This window comes from Electrona antarctica, assembly GCF_951216825.1.
Source record: "Electrona antarctica genome assembly, chromosome: 19".
In the NCBI taxonomy this organism is placed as follows: Eukaryota; Metazoa; Chordata; class Actinopteri; order Myctophiformes; family Myctophidae; genus Electrona; species Electrona antarctica.
The window spans coordinates 10,817,652-10,830,772 of NC_136800.1; the positions used below are offsets into that span (position 1 = coordinate 10,817,652).

The 13,121-nt window shown below is 41.2% G+C and overlaps 1 protein-coding gene across 1 annotated transcript in view; it reads left to right on the forward strand.

The window, feature by feature from the left end:
- Positions 1-13,121, forward strand: part of wnt3a (wingless-type MMTV integration site family, member 3A) — a 93,450-nt gene that overhangs the window by 62,517 nt on the left and 17,812 nt on the right. The window lies entirely within an intron of this gene.

Consider the following 13,121-nt stretch of genomic DNA (forward strand, 5'->3'; position numbering starts at 1 on the left):
ACCTGCCTATAGCCTATATATTATTTGCCAATTAACGTTATTGCCTGCAGATATGTTTAACCTCATTAAATGGATACTATCAGGAGCACAATGCAATTCATCTCACTGTCTGTACGGACCCGTTCCTGATCATTTCAAACGATTGAATGACTTTGAATAGTAACCTTTCACATTTGTGTTCAACAGTGCTAATTATGTACCTATACTGGACAGACGACAGTCAAACAATACATGTAACATCATATATCACAGGAGGTTGTGTTTCACGTTTTTGTTTTGGTTAAAGATTGTCTTCAAAGTTAAATATCAGTCTAGTCTTGCCTTTGAAAGACAACATGATCAGTTTCACCTAATCACAAACTGAGACAAGTTCACATGTAGTTCATAATGAAGAAAGCGAGTTTGTCAGCAAATATAACTTTAGGCTATATTCAGAGTGTTAAAGATGAAACCTTTAAGCCTGATCACTTAGCAAAATATCATATTGAAAGTCATAAATCAAATGGCAAACTATCAATCATTCTTGCAAGAATTCTGAACCCTTTGGCAAAATGTGATCGCATAGTTGATAAACATTAACATCACATTTACTGGTCAAGACATAACATTAAAAGCTATACATAACAGTAGATAATTGAGACCTAACTTTCTCTTTAAGTATTCCCAAGTGAGAGATATATATATAATTGTGTACAATACTGGCAATGTACAAAAAAAACTCACTTCATACTCAGTTCTGTTTATTTTCAGCTTTTGGATAAAAAATGCATCTGTGTATCATGTACAACATACAAATTGTACAATGTTGAACAATGAACACCCAGCAAATTATGCCAGTAGCACAATCTCGCACAAGTCCGTGGTACGATAGTCCGGTCTGTCCGATTTGACATCCAAGATGCCGAAAAAGGGGACAGGGAGAAGCATTATCAAATAGATTCAAATATCACAGTGTTTAACTACTAATAATATTCAAAAATATACTCTCAAATGTTTATTTAATGGTATTTTTGCATCACTGCATTCTTTTGTAGGAAAGAAATGACGTGTTATAGATATTAGTATTTATTAAATTGACGGACTGATTAGTGAATACCATCCAATGACTGCTGGCTGATTTCTTAAGTCAGGGACAACCTACTTAACTCCTGTGTAAACACCTTTCAGTGGCTTAGCTACCACCTGACATCTTTTATGTCCACACACACCTTGCTTTCTGGCACATCATAAGTGACATAACGACAGTCGTAAGCCTGATTTATACTTTGTCGTATGGTGCATGAAAATAGACGATCTACAAGCTCACAACGCGCCACAGATGTGACGTGTTGGGATCTTGTAGATCTCCTATTTTCAGGACATGACACCGTTGTACTACGGAACATAAATTAGGCAGTATAGCTGAACTTGGGACGGATCCAGCTTCCCTCAGCTACACCTGGGGAGCACTCCTGCCAGGATCTCTATTCATTTCCAACCTCAAACAATATCAACCCCATTCATCACACGTCGGAAAAGATCAACAGATGGGCCAACACAGGCTCTATGTGCCAAGTTTCTGTTTACTGTGGCTACTTGAACACAATTGCATCCCAAATTAGGGATCATTGCAAATGATCTAGAGATAATTGCTGTAGTGTGTTTCATATCAAATTGGACGTCTAATCTCTCTCTTCTGCAGAGATCACTATTGAGCATTGCGTATGAGTGCAAATGTCATGCATGAGAAATGAAGACGGGTTAGTTTGCAAGCTCGTGCAAGGATAGCTGAAAAATATACCAAATGGATCCATTGATTTGTGCCGCCTGTCGCACAAAGCAGACGTGCCGTTTATACTATGATGACATCCTCTACTGCTCCATTAAGGTTGTCTAAGACTTTAAGGCTTTTTAAGTGTGAAACGTAATTTAATCCACACAGTGAATATGATTCCAGATTTCATACAGGTGTGTACTTGGAGCTATTCATCAGTCATTGCTAAAAGTGTATAGTGAGTCAAAGACTTATGGGTAAAGGCCCCCAGTAAGGGCCTTGATTCTTAATAACACCTGGTTTTAAGGAGATCAGCTGGAGGGTTTGTCAGTACATGACAAGAATGGACACTAATCCCAGAAATACCCACTGGTCCTGCATGTCTCTTGAGTGGGATAATTGATTCCCACACCCTTCTAAACGTTCGCCTCCTCTTCACCGACAAGGCAATGAAAAAAAAAAACAGTGCTTGTTTCATTCTGGTGTCCAGGGAACATGGCAAATGAAGACAAAGGCATGTTCTTCTTTTTTTGTTAAGCGTTCCTATGAGGGTTGTATGGCTTGTCAAAAGTGCTGTAGGTGTTAGCTGAAATTTGTTTGGTAATGGACACTAATCTGTTTGAGCTGTCAAGAGACTTTCCCCTCAGTCCTGCTGTCCCTACCATCTCACTAACTGTACCTTCCTGTGTCCCTCTTTCTGTTTTCATACTATCTCTCTTGGATAGAAAAACATTTAATTTAAATAGTATTATACATATGTATTTTTTTTCTTCTTCGGTTTCTCAGGAATGTGAATATCACAGATCATTCTGAAAACAGGAATATCAAATGTCCTGAAGAAATGACCCTTAAATAAAGCGTGGGCGTGTACTTGCCTTTTTTCTGTTGAAAGTCAAATTCTAGTGTGACTGGAATACGCAGACTGGATTAGCAGCGTTAGCCTGTAGTGTTACATTTCTTTGCAATTACAACGAGGCTCCTTTGGGCATTGAGGTTAGGAGCACTTCTGTGCACAGACTATTCAAATGAGATGGAATGCACTGTAGGATGTTGATGGATTTCAAGGTATTTCCTTCAGTAGAGGCAAAACTTCAATTGCACATGCATGTGTGTGTGTGTGTGTGTGTGTGTGTGTGTGTGTGTGTGTGTGTGTGTGTGTGTGTGTGTGTGTGTGTGTGTGTGTGTGTGTGTGTGTGTGTGTGTGTGTGTGTGTGTGTGTGTGTGTGTGTGTGTGTGTGTGTGTGTGTGTGTGTGTGTGTGTGTGTGTGTGTGTGCGTGCACTGTAAAGCTTCTGCCAAGTGACCAAACAAATACAATTAGTTAGTTGAGTGGAGAGAAAGTACGGAGCAGATCGTATATATCCGTCAGTTAACATGCAATGTCCAGAGTTACCATGCAAGGTGTCACGTTTTGTAGAACGTATACGTTTGTCTCTTTATGTCCACTTTTGAGGGAAAGGGTGAAGTGGGGGCCCAGACCAATGCAGGCTCCGCCTTCCTCTTTCTCTGTGTCTTACGTATTAGCCTTGGTCTGACCTTGTCTTGATATCACATCCCTGGAGAGGAATGTAAATCGTATCCGTCCTATCCCAACCCAGTTACCACCAACCTCCTTGCTCTCACCACCCTTCCACTCCGCTTGCAGGGCCACATGATCTTTTCCATGCACCAGACATAATTTGTGGCTTAGGTTTGGAGGCTGACGGTGCGTCTGCGCCACTCTCTGCTGTTTTCAGGCGTCGGGCGCACCGTTGTGCAGTTCTCAGGATCGGTCGGGGCTCGGGACGAGTCACGTCTGAGTCGGTGCTGTTGTTTTTGAAACCACAGTACATGCACCGTCACCCCTTCCCCCCCCCCACTGCTTTGATTGTGTCCCACCAGTGTGTCTTGCAGTTGTCATAACTCACCAATGGGCCCGGCAAGTGAAGCGAAGTGAAGTGAAGTTGAGCAGATCGAGAAGCATGCTGGAAAGAAAAGCGATGTACAGTAAAAGATCCCCATCTCATAACCCACAGCAAGAAGAAGAGAAAAGAAACACTCAACATGTCATGTCCTTGGCAACATCAGCACTACATACTGCATAACATAATACATTACTTCATGACATTTGATGTTTTGGAACTTATATGGCTCATTGTTGCCCTAACAGGCTGGTGCATTTACAGCATGAGGCTAATGGTATCACCCACATTTACCTTGTGTAGGAATAAAAGATGGTAGCTGTAGTATAAAGAAGGAACTCTCCCCTGTCAATAAACACCTTAGTGGAACTTAATCCCAGTGCTTCATTTGTGGCATGTAACCTATGGTCCGTGCACATTTTCTAGTGAAATGTTATGACACACTTGAGCCAAATTGTATGTGTCTGCATGTAGTGACTTGTCCATTTCTCAAAATGTCTGTTTAAGTAGGATTTGTCTAATGCAGTGCTGCAGCATTGCTGTTCGGAGCATATGGGTGGCTAGATAATTGAACATGAAATTAATTTGCTTTCCTAGAACTATTTCATTGAGCCAAAATATGTTTTCATTAGCAAATATATGGAGATAAAGATAGGCTTCCAGAAGAAGTGAACACAAAAGTGAACAAATGTACTAATAGACTAGTGTACTCTAGAAAGCCCTGTTTGAAGATAACGTGTTATTGGTGTGGGTTTAAAGGAAATGATCGTTCCACAGATATCTTCTGGTTTATTATGTTTGCTTATACATTCAGTGGGTTTAGCCCAGGGCTTTGTTCCCCCAAGCACTACTTACACTTCCTCTCTATTAACTCGCAAAACAATGACGTTTATATCAAACCACAGAGGTTTTTTTTTTTCATCTCTCCGTCAAAGCCACAAGATATGATCCACTCTGTGGTTGCCCAGTAACCTGTGGAACGCCCTGCTTGAGCGATGTTTACAGAATGACAAATTTGTATTTGCCTTTGCTCAAACTCTACAACTCATCCAAGTTCACTCTCCATAGGGAAAGTATTTCCATTGACACAACACAGGCCCAACAGTAAAAGTAATACAATAATAATAGTAAGGTGCCAGGAAATTACAGGTTACAGTGTGAGACAGACGATATGGTAGATATACAGTAGTGAATGGGTCACGCTCTTGACCAGCAGGTGGTGTTGATAGAATGCTATGATCTGCTTTACTTAGCATTAATGAAACAAGACAGAGTCCAGCTGAACGGCTGTAGTCACTGCTACCTCCCTCTCAGTTGATCGTGACCTGGGATGACCCGGATAAATTGCAATTGTCCGGGAATGCAGGTGAAAGGGAAAATAAGAAATGTACAGGCAGGTTGTCTCTCTCTCTCTCTCTCTCTGTCTCTCTGTCTCTCTCTGTCTGTCTCTCTCTCTCTCTCTCTCTCTCTCTCTCTCTCTGCGTGCGTGCGTAATAATCTCTGTGCGTGTGTGTGTAAGAACGTTGCTGGGCTCTAAAATGATAGGCTCTCATAATTCTCATGTTCTCATTATTATCTCCACCAGGCCGAAGGTATGGAGAGAGAGTATGTTTTGCACTTCGTCCATGTGTGTGTGTCCGTCCATCTGTCTGTCCGTTACAAGCTTACCTTCGGCACCGTTAACCTGGTCGATACCACATTTTGCACACACACTCCCTGGATGCCAACGATGAACCTCTGCCCCAAATTTTCCAGAACGGCCTGTTATAGCGCCCCCATGAGGCAGCTTTTCACATTTTTGAGGGGCGCGCCGCTAGCCCCTCCTATACAGGTTTAATGTTTGTTTTTCCTTAAACAAACATTAAAAACGCCATTGACATGGACAGAGTTTAATGTTTGTTTGGTCTGATAATTACGTCATACAATATGTATATATATATATATATATAGCGCCCCTCACTTCACACGGGTGTGATTTTTTACCTATAACTGCACCCATCTGCGTGAAACGTTGCATGCACACTCCCTAGAGGCCAAGGACAAACCTTTGACCTGCATTTTTCACATCTGCCTTTTATAGCGCCACCAGGAGGCCGACTTTTGTAAAACTTGTATTTATTTATTTTTATTACTCCTCCAGATTCTGTCCAAAAATCCCGCAAATCGTTACACAGTATCTCTATAATCATGTGTTCAAGACGGATCTGTCCGATATTTCATATTCCATCCTAATTGGCTATAATTGGCTTTCAAAGTTTACAGGATTGGCCTGTTTGGCCCCTCAAATCATGAACGTTGCATGCAATTTCCGTGAAATCTTTCACGCACTTTCCTACTAGGCTGAGGAATATATCCCACCCTTTTCACATTGGCCTGTTATAGCACCACTAACAGGTGGATTTTTGCAAAACACATTTTTGGAACAAAATGCATCAATTCAATCATCCATTTTCCATCAAAGGCATATGAAGAAATGGCACCCTTTTCACATTGGCCTATTATAGCGCCACCAGGAGTCCACAACCTGACCTGGCCTGGTGGAGACCTGTGCCCCGAGGGGCACTTTTTCTAGTTAAAGCTCTGTTGTCTCCCCAGATCGAGGACTCTGCTGTCTCAGAGTCATCATTAATCTGTGACCTCAGCACTGATACAGCTTTGTGTCTTAAGCACCTTGTGATTCGGCCATGACATGTACTGATAATGTTCTGTTAAATATGGTGAGTTATCTTTGAAAGCCTCTTATCAAGTTGCATGGAGACTTTCTCAAACATATATGCATTTTTTTAATACAAGGGCCTGAAAAACATTGAAGACCTTTAACCCCAATTGACCCTCGAACGGTTAGAGTGCATCGTACCTCATTTGATGAAAACTATTTGCGAACTATTTGCTGCTGTGTGTCACTTCCCTGCTCTCGCTGTGTTTCCTGCTGCTATTACATCTATCTAACAAATGCTCCAAAAAAGACCCAAAAAATTGTGTACAAAATAAGATTCCCCTTATCATAGTGCTTTTACACCCTGTATTGCTGTGAAGCCAAAGGAGGAGATAGGGATGTCAACGCCTATGGTAATGCCCATCCTGCAGATAGTTGGCCCTGCCCACTTCCCTGGTTCCCATGTCTGTGGGGCCATCACCTTGTGTCTGAGACCTGGACATTTCTTTAAAGTGGAAATAAAACGTGTTAAAAAAATACAATACGATACAATAAACTGGATCAAAAAATATTGATATGACATTTTTAAAAACAAATAAGAAGAAAACGACAACTACAAAATACGGTTCCTGAAAAACAGTGTGGCTTGCTGTTGGTATCCAGTAGTAGTTAATAATGTTGTTAAAGGGATTGTAACATATATATATATTTTTTTTTTAATGTTTCTTAATTTTTGTATGTTTTCTGAGCTCAATTGTACCCAAAAAAACTGAACTTTTAACATTCAGTAGATTTTCTGTGGTGTAACCCCACACCACAGAAAATCTGGCTCAAACAGGTGCTCTGAGTTCCCTGCTGTTTGTGATGTAAGAGACAGAAACTCCCATATATGTCAATGGGATTTGCCAGCAGATGTCACTGTTTTCACTGTTTTGCCTGTTTTCATTGCAGCTCAGAAAGACTTCCAAACCCCAGAGAAAGCTCCAGACCCCAGAAATCCACTGAATGTTCAAAGTTCAGGTTTATTGGATGTAATTGAGGTCATACAACCTAAAATAAAAAATAAAAATAAATGAAAATTAATGTCATGAAACCTATAAGGAGTGATGAGGGTTGCTATGATCCTACATTCCCAGTTTTCCTATCGAGGCACTACACTGTCTCTCTGCATTCTATGTATGTGATTACCGCGCTTATTGTATGTTGCTCTGGATAAGAGTGTCTGCTAAATGCCTAAATGTGTTGTTAGTGTTGATAGTGTTAAGTAGGACTAGGCCTACTGATTGTGTTAAGTATTAGTTGTGTTAGGAGTGTTGATAGTGTTAAGTATTAGTAGTGTCTTGAGAGTTGATAGTGCAAATGTTGTTATTGTTAAGTAGTGTTAAGCCCCAGAATGCAGCAGCACCCCTGGTCCAGTCAAACTTTTCAAGTCTCCCCCTTTTCTGCTCCCTCCATTGGCTCGCAGTTGCTGCCCGCACTGAGTACAAAACACTGGCGTTGGCATACAAGGCAACCAAAGGCATGGCAATGCACATACCTTCAAAGCCTGATCGAACCATATACAACCCTCCCCGCTCACTCAGATCAGCTAACACATGAACACTGCCTGACACATGAACCCTGTGTTCTCTGTATGGATAAGAGCGTTTCCTAAATGCATAAATTATAATTTTAAGGGTTGTTGTTTTTTTTTACAGTAAAACAGGTGGTTTATTATTCTGATGGTTGCTATAGGTCTAATATGTGGTTGCTATGGTAAAACTAGGGTCTAATAAGCATTGTTAGGGTAAAATTGGTTGCAACAGGAAAATGTATGGATGCTAGGTAAAACAGGAGCTGCTATGGTAAAACATGAATGAGACAGTCACATTTCTGCCTTTGAGAGATTGACCTAATCTTACACAAAAGTGGCAGGTGTAGTTAATTAGTGAACATGCATGTCTGTTCAAATGGTCATACAGCAAGAAATATAAATTGGCTTTTACAGCTTAGATAATTACCTTAGCATTCAGCAGGTTTGTGTGAATTTTTCAATTTATATACTCTATTTTGGGGTTGTAGTGAGTTTAGACGTCATTTTTTTAGGATTTAATCTGGCTCCACTAAAATTCATGCGATTTTTGGGTGATTAAATATCTCAAAAAATAAAGACATGCCAAACATTGTAGAGTTGGAAAGGAGTTTCTAGCTAAAAGTATGAAGGACTGCAAAAAAAAAAGAAAACCAATAATTAATAAATGAACCGAGGTTGAGCACAGGTCTCCGTCAGGGAAGGTATGGTGGTTAATGTGCAAAACGTGCAAAGTTTCACAATTGGACGCTGCGTTCATGATTTGAGGCATTTGGTTGAAAAGGGGCCACTCCCTGCAAACTTTGGAAGCCAATCTTAGCCGGATCAAGACAGACGGATCTGTCTTGATTACATGATATGATGACTATTAGAGATAATGTACCGAATACCGATTTGCTAGATGTTTGAACATAAATCTGTTTTTTTTTTCAATAATCACATTTATCCTGGTGGCACTATAACATAACCTGACTCCGCCAGATGGGGCAGCAGAGAGTACACTCCTGCTCCCATCTGGGAACTCTCAGGCAGACTTGATGCCCGGCCACAAAACGGCCTGGCCAATCAGCAGCAGCTAGAAGCTAGAAGCTGCTGCTAGAAGCTGCTAGACGCTGCTGCTGATTGGCCAGGCCGTTTTGTGGCTGGGCATCAAGTCTGCCTGAGAGTTCCCAGATGGGAGCAGGAGGGGGGAACCCAGTGTACTCTCTGCTGCCCCATCTGGCGGAGTCAGGTTAACTATAACAGGCCGATGTGAGAAATTTGGGGCAGAGGTTGAATGGTAACCGACACATTGTGAGTAGAGATGCAACCGATATGGAAATTCTTGGCCGAGGCCTGATACCGATGTTTAAAATCTAAATTTAGCCGAAAGCCGATACCAATACCGATATGTGTTTATTTAGTTTTAGTTTTTTGTATTTCCCCCTTTTGTGCCAGGGAAACAAATACATCCCAATACAAGGAATAAATGTTCAGAATCTACAGCTTGGTAGACTGCAGATAACCGAATACCAGACGAGTCGCCCATTTACCAACTCGCCCCAGGCGTACAGCCGGCGGAACTGCGCGGCCTGGTATTCCTAAAGTAACCTAAGTAAATTATGCTTAAACTGTTAAACTTCACCCTATACCTAAACTTAACCCCAGTAAAACTATGCCTAACCCTAAACTTGGTTATTTCTAACTTTAATCTCAGTAAAACAAAATAAAGAATACAAGAACCGCGGCACCGAGCGGTCGGTGTGAGGTCGGCGGAAAAGAAATCGAGGGGCAAGATGGTTTAGGCCGGGGCGACCGTACCCGATACCAGATAACCAACACACCAACATAGCCAACTTGTATGCTTATCAACAACAGATACATATCTGATACTGCCATCGGTTAAGGTGGTTGCACACTGGACGCGTTTTTTGGAAAACCGATGGAGAAACGCCGCTAAAAATCCGATCTGTTTGTTACAGAGTTTCTATGATGTCTGGTGGCCATGTGTATCTGAATTGAAGGAAGGAAGGAAGGAAGGAAGGAAGGAAGGAAGGAACGAACGAACGAAGGAAGGAAGGAAGGAAGGAAGGAAGGAAGGAAGGAAGGAAGGAAGGAAAAGTTCATCACACTCCTCAACCTGCCTTAGATAGCACAACACTAACAAGCAATGATATAGAAATGCTGCTATTCACTTCCATGTCTGCCAGTAAAATATGATTAACACACACACACACACACACACACACACACACACACACACACACACACACACACACACACACACACACACACACACACACACACACACACACACACACACACACACACACACAAATAAACTTCAGAGTCAGGTCATAAGAATAAAATAAGTCATATTTGATATAGTTACTAAAAGCACCGCCACTACTAGATTGATTGATTGATTGAAGTATTTATTAACAGTTTGCAGAATTACAGTACATTTCAAGCACAACTCAATACAAAAAACTGTGAGTGGACGAACCAATAAAGCACTGCACTTGTTTACAGGAGGGTCCACCTTGTTCAATTCATCATAACATTTAGAGACATACAAATAGCCTAGGCCAGGCCTAGGCTATTTGTATGTCTCTAAAGTAGGGCACTATCTATCATCATGGCTGATAATCATTTCACTGTATGATCTCTCGTATAGTTCAGTCACATTATAATTTCATAACACAATAGTGACATCTAGTGGGACAAACACATTTGCACAGTCACTCATCTTCCATCATGTGAATCATGTGAATATAATAGCCTTCTTGGCTTCACAAAATACTTCGTGAATCGTATGTCACATGTGTCCTCTATAGACCCATGAACGCAAACATGAGCGAAACACCGATCGGTAACAACCTATAACAACCCTCACTCACAGTCACACATAAGGGAAACATTTATGGAAAAATGTGATTACGTTGATATTTTTCTGTTGCATGATGTTGGTGGTGGGACTAGTCTGTCTTATGTCAATGGAAGCCAGTCTGACTGTGGCTTATTACGAGTGGGATACAGGGCAGAGGCGAGGCCCGTTCGCTCCGGACATGACATGGGCCTAGCGGTATTTTTTTTTTGCTCAATGACATCATCATTGTAGTGAGGTCACCGACCGTGGGCACGCAGAGGTGCCATGAATGATGGCTGGCACAATTGTCCCTCTGTTCAAGGCTAAGGGGAAAAACTGAATGGACATGTCACATGGCGAACAAGAGGCCGAGCTGTAGATGGCTTATTGTCGGTTTATTAGGAGAGGACACATTTCTCAATGCATGCCAGGCTCAGCCACACAGTATGACATGACATGACAGGAATGATTTTGGGGATATTAATCTCTTGTGGGGGTTGCCTCATTTGAAACACGATCACGCCCTGCATAATTCAACGCTATGCACAAGTGAAATTTACACACAAACACATGGTTTTATGCTAGGCTAATATAGCTTATACAAGTGTGTGACTGCTGTCGCAGCCTGGCAGTTCCACTGTAGCCTACTGTGCATACATTCACCTGCCACATGGCTGATGTATAAACTGAACAGACATTACATTTTTCCCCATGCATTAAAACACCCAGGGCTGCCCTGCTGTGCTGACTTTGCCTCTGTGCCAGCCAGTGTTGACAGCTGCTGGAAAAAAGAGCCTATATGGGCTATAGGCTCATAGCTGCGTTGCCCCCTTGAGAATAATGAAAGGTCTGGAGGCCAGCCCACCACTCAACACCTGCAGGCCAGGAGGCAGCTGGCTCCCTGCGGTGGTTTCCACTCCATTTTAGAACGTGCTTGGATCACTCAAATTATAAGTGGCATTGAATAAATTGGTCAATCAAACAATTTGTCTTTAGACGTGTGGGCCTTTTAGGCTATAGTATAGGCTAATTCTATACGATGCGCTTCCTTCGGTCAGGGACTGACCCGTTTGACCCGTTTGACGTGGGAGAGAATGCGTGGAGTTAATAGGATATTGGTCAGTCAACATGCACACTTCAATTTAAAAATGAATCAATTTGAGTCTAAACTTAATTGCCGTTATGAGTCAATTAAGTCGTGACTCGTTTTTGTTGAGTTTTTGTTGTTGCCAAAAATGTATCACATTTTGTTGTTAAATAGCCGCAGTGAGAGTAAGCTGCAGTCTCCATCCACTGTTTAATTAATGCACTTGCTTGTGTTTCTTCATGACTCCACTAGATGGCATTAACATCCAAGCTGTTTCTCATAATCAGTGATTGAAATTAGGCCTATATACATTTTAGATAAATGTCACTGTTTGGTGCAATCATAATGGCATTATTTTCAATTCCCTATATGCCTGGAAATATGATACTCAACAGCACATTTTCTGCAGGCTAATGCAATAGCCCAAGTTTTAGTATTTGTTTACGATGTTTATGTTATTTTACACACTAGCCTAAAACTATAATTTTTACTGTTTTGGGTTGGTTTACACGGTTTACATGTAAACAACTCTTCACAGATAATGCCAGGTCGAGTTGCCATACTTTCTAAAAGAAATATTGTCATTTCCTTAAATTCCCTTTACAACCAAGAAAGTTGTTATTTGTTCCCATTCTTTTTTTAAGGGATGGGGGCGCAATGGTTTTTACTTGCACTTAAATTATTATTGTGAGTTTGGGGTAAAATTAGATAATGAATAGGTAACCTCCTTTATTAAAAAATAAAATAAAATAAAAAGCTTCCGCTAAATTAATTCCTTTTGCTCTGGTTGCATCCTTAGGCTACTTAAAACAAACAGCAGTGCACTTATGCTATGGTAATTTTGCTAGCTTAATTATAGTGTAGGCCTAATGCAAAAATGAAAAAGGCTATATTAGACTTAAGCCTGCACCGACTTAAATGTGGGGGGGAAACGATTAAACGAAGCAATAAAAAGAAAACATTTATAGCCTATAATTCGTTGCAGCTTTCGTTAACTGATCATTTCCCCCAAAGCAATAGGCCTATAAGCAGAAAAAAATGTATGTAGCCTACATGAAATAAGGTGTAGTATATTGTTGAAACAGACAGGTCTGCATTACGTAACTGAAGCAGTTTTTTTGTAAGCAAGGTATAAGCACCAGTCCAGTGCCTATAAATGGAGAGACTGCATCTAGGCCCTACTTCCTATCAGCCGCATGAGACACTTGACATTGAAAGGGGGAAGACAGACAGACAGACAGCATTCCATTGACGCTAAACGGCGCGGGTAATGCTACATCGGTCGGATATTGCCATCGGATATTCAT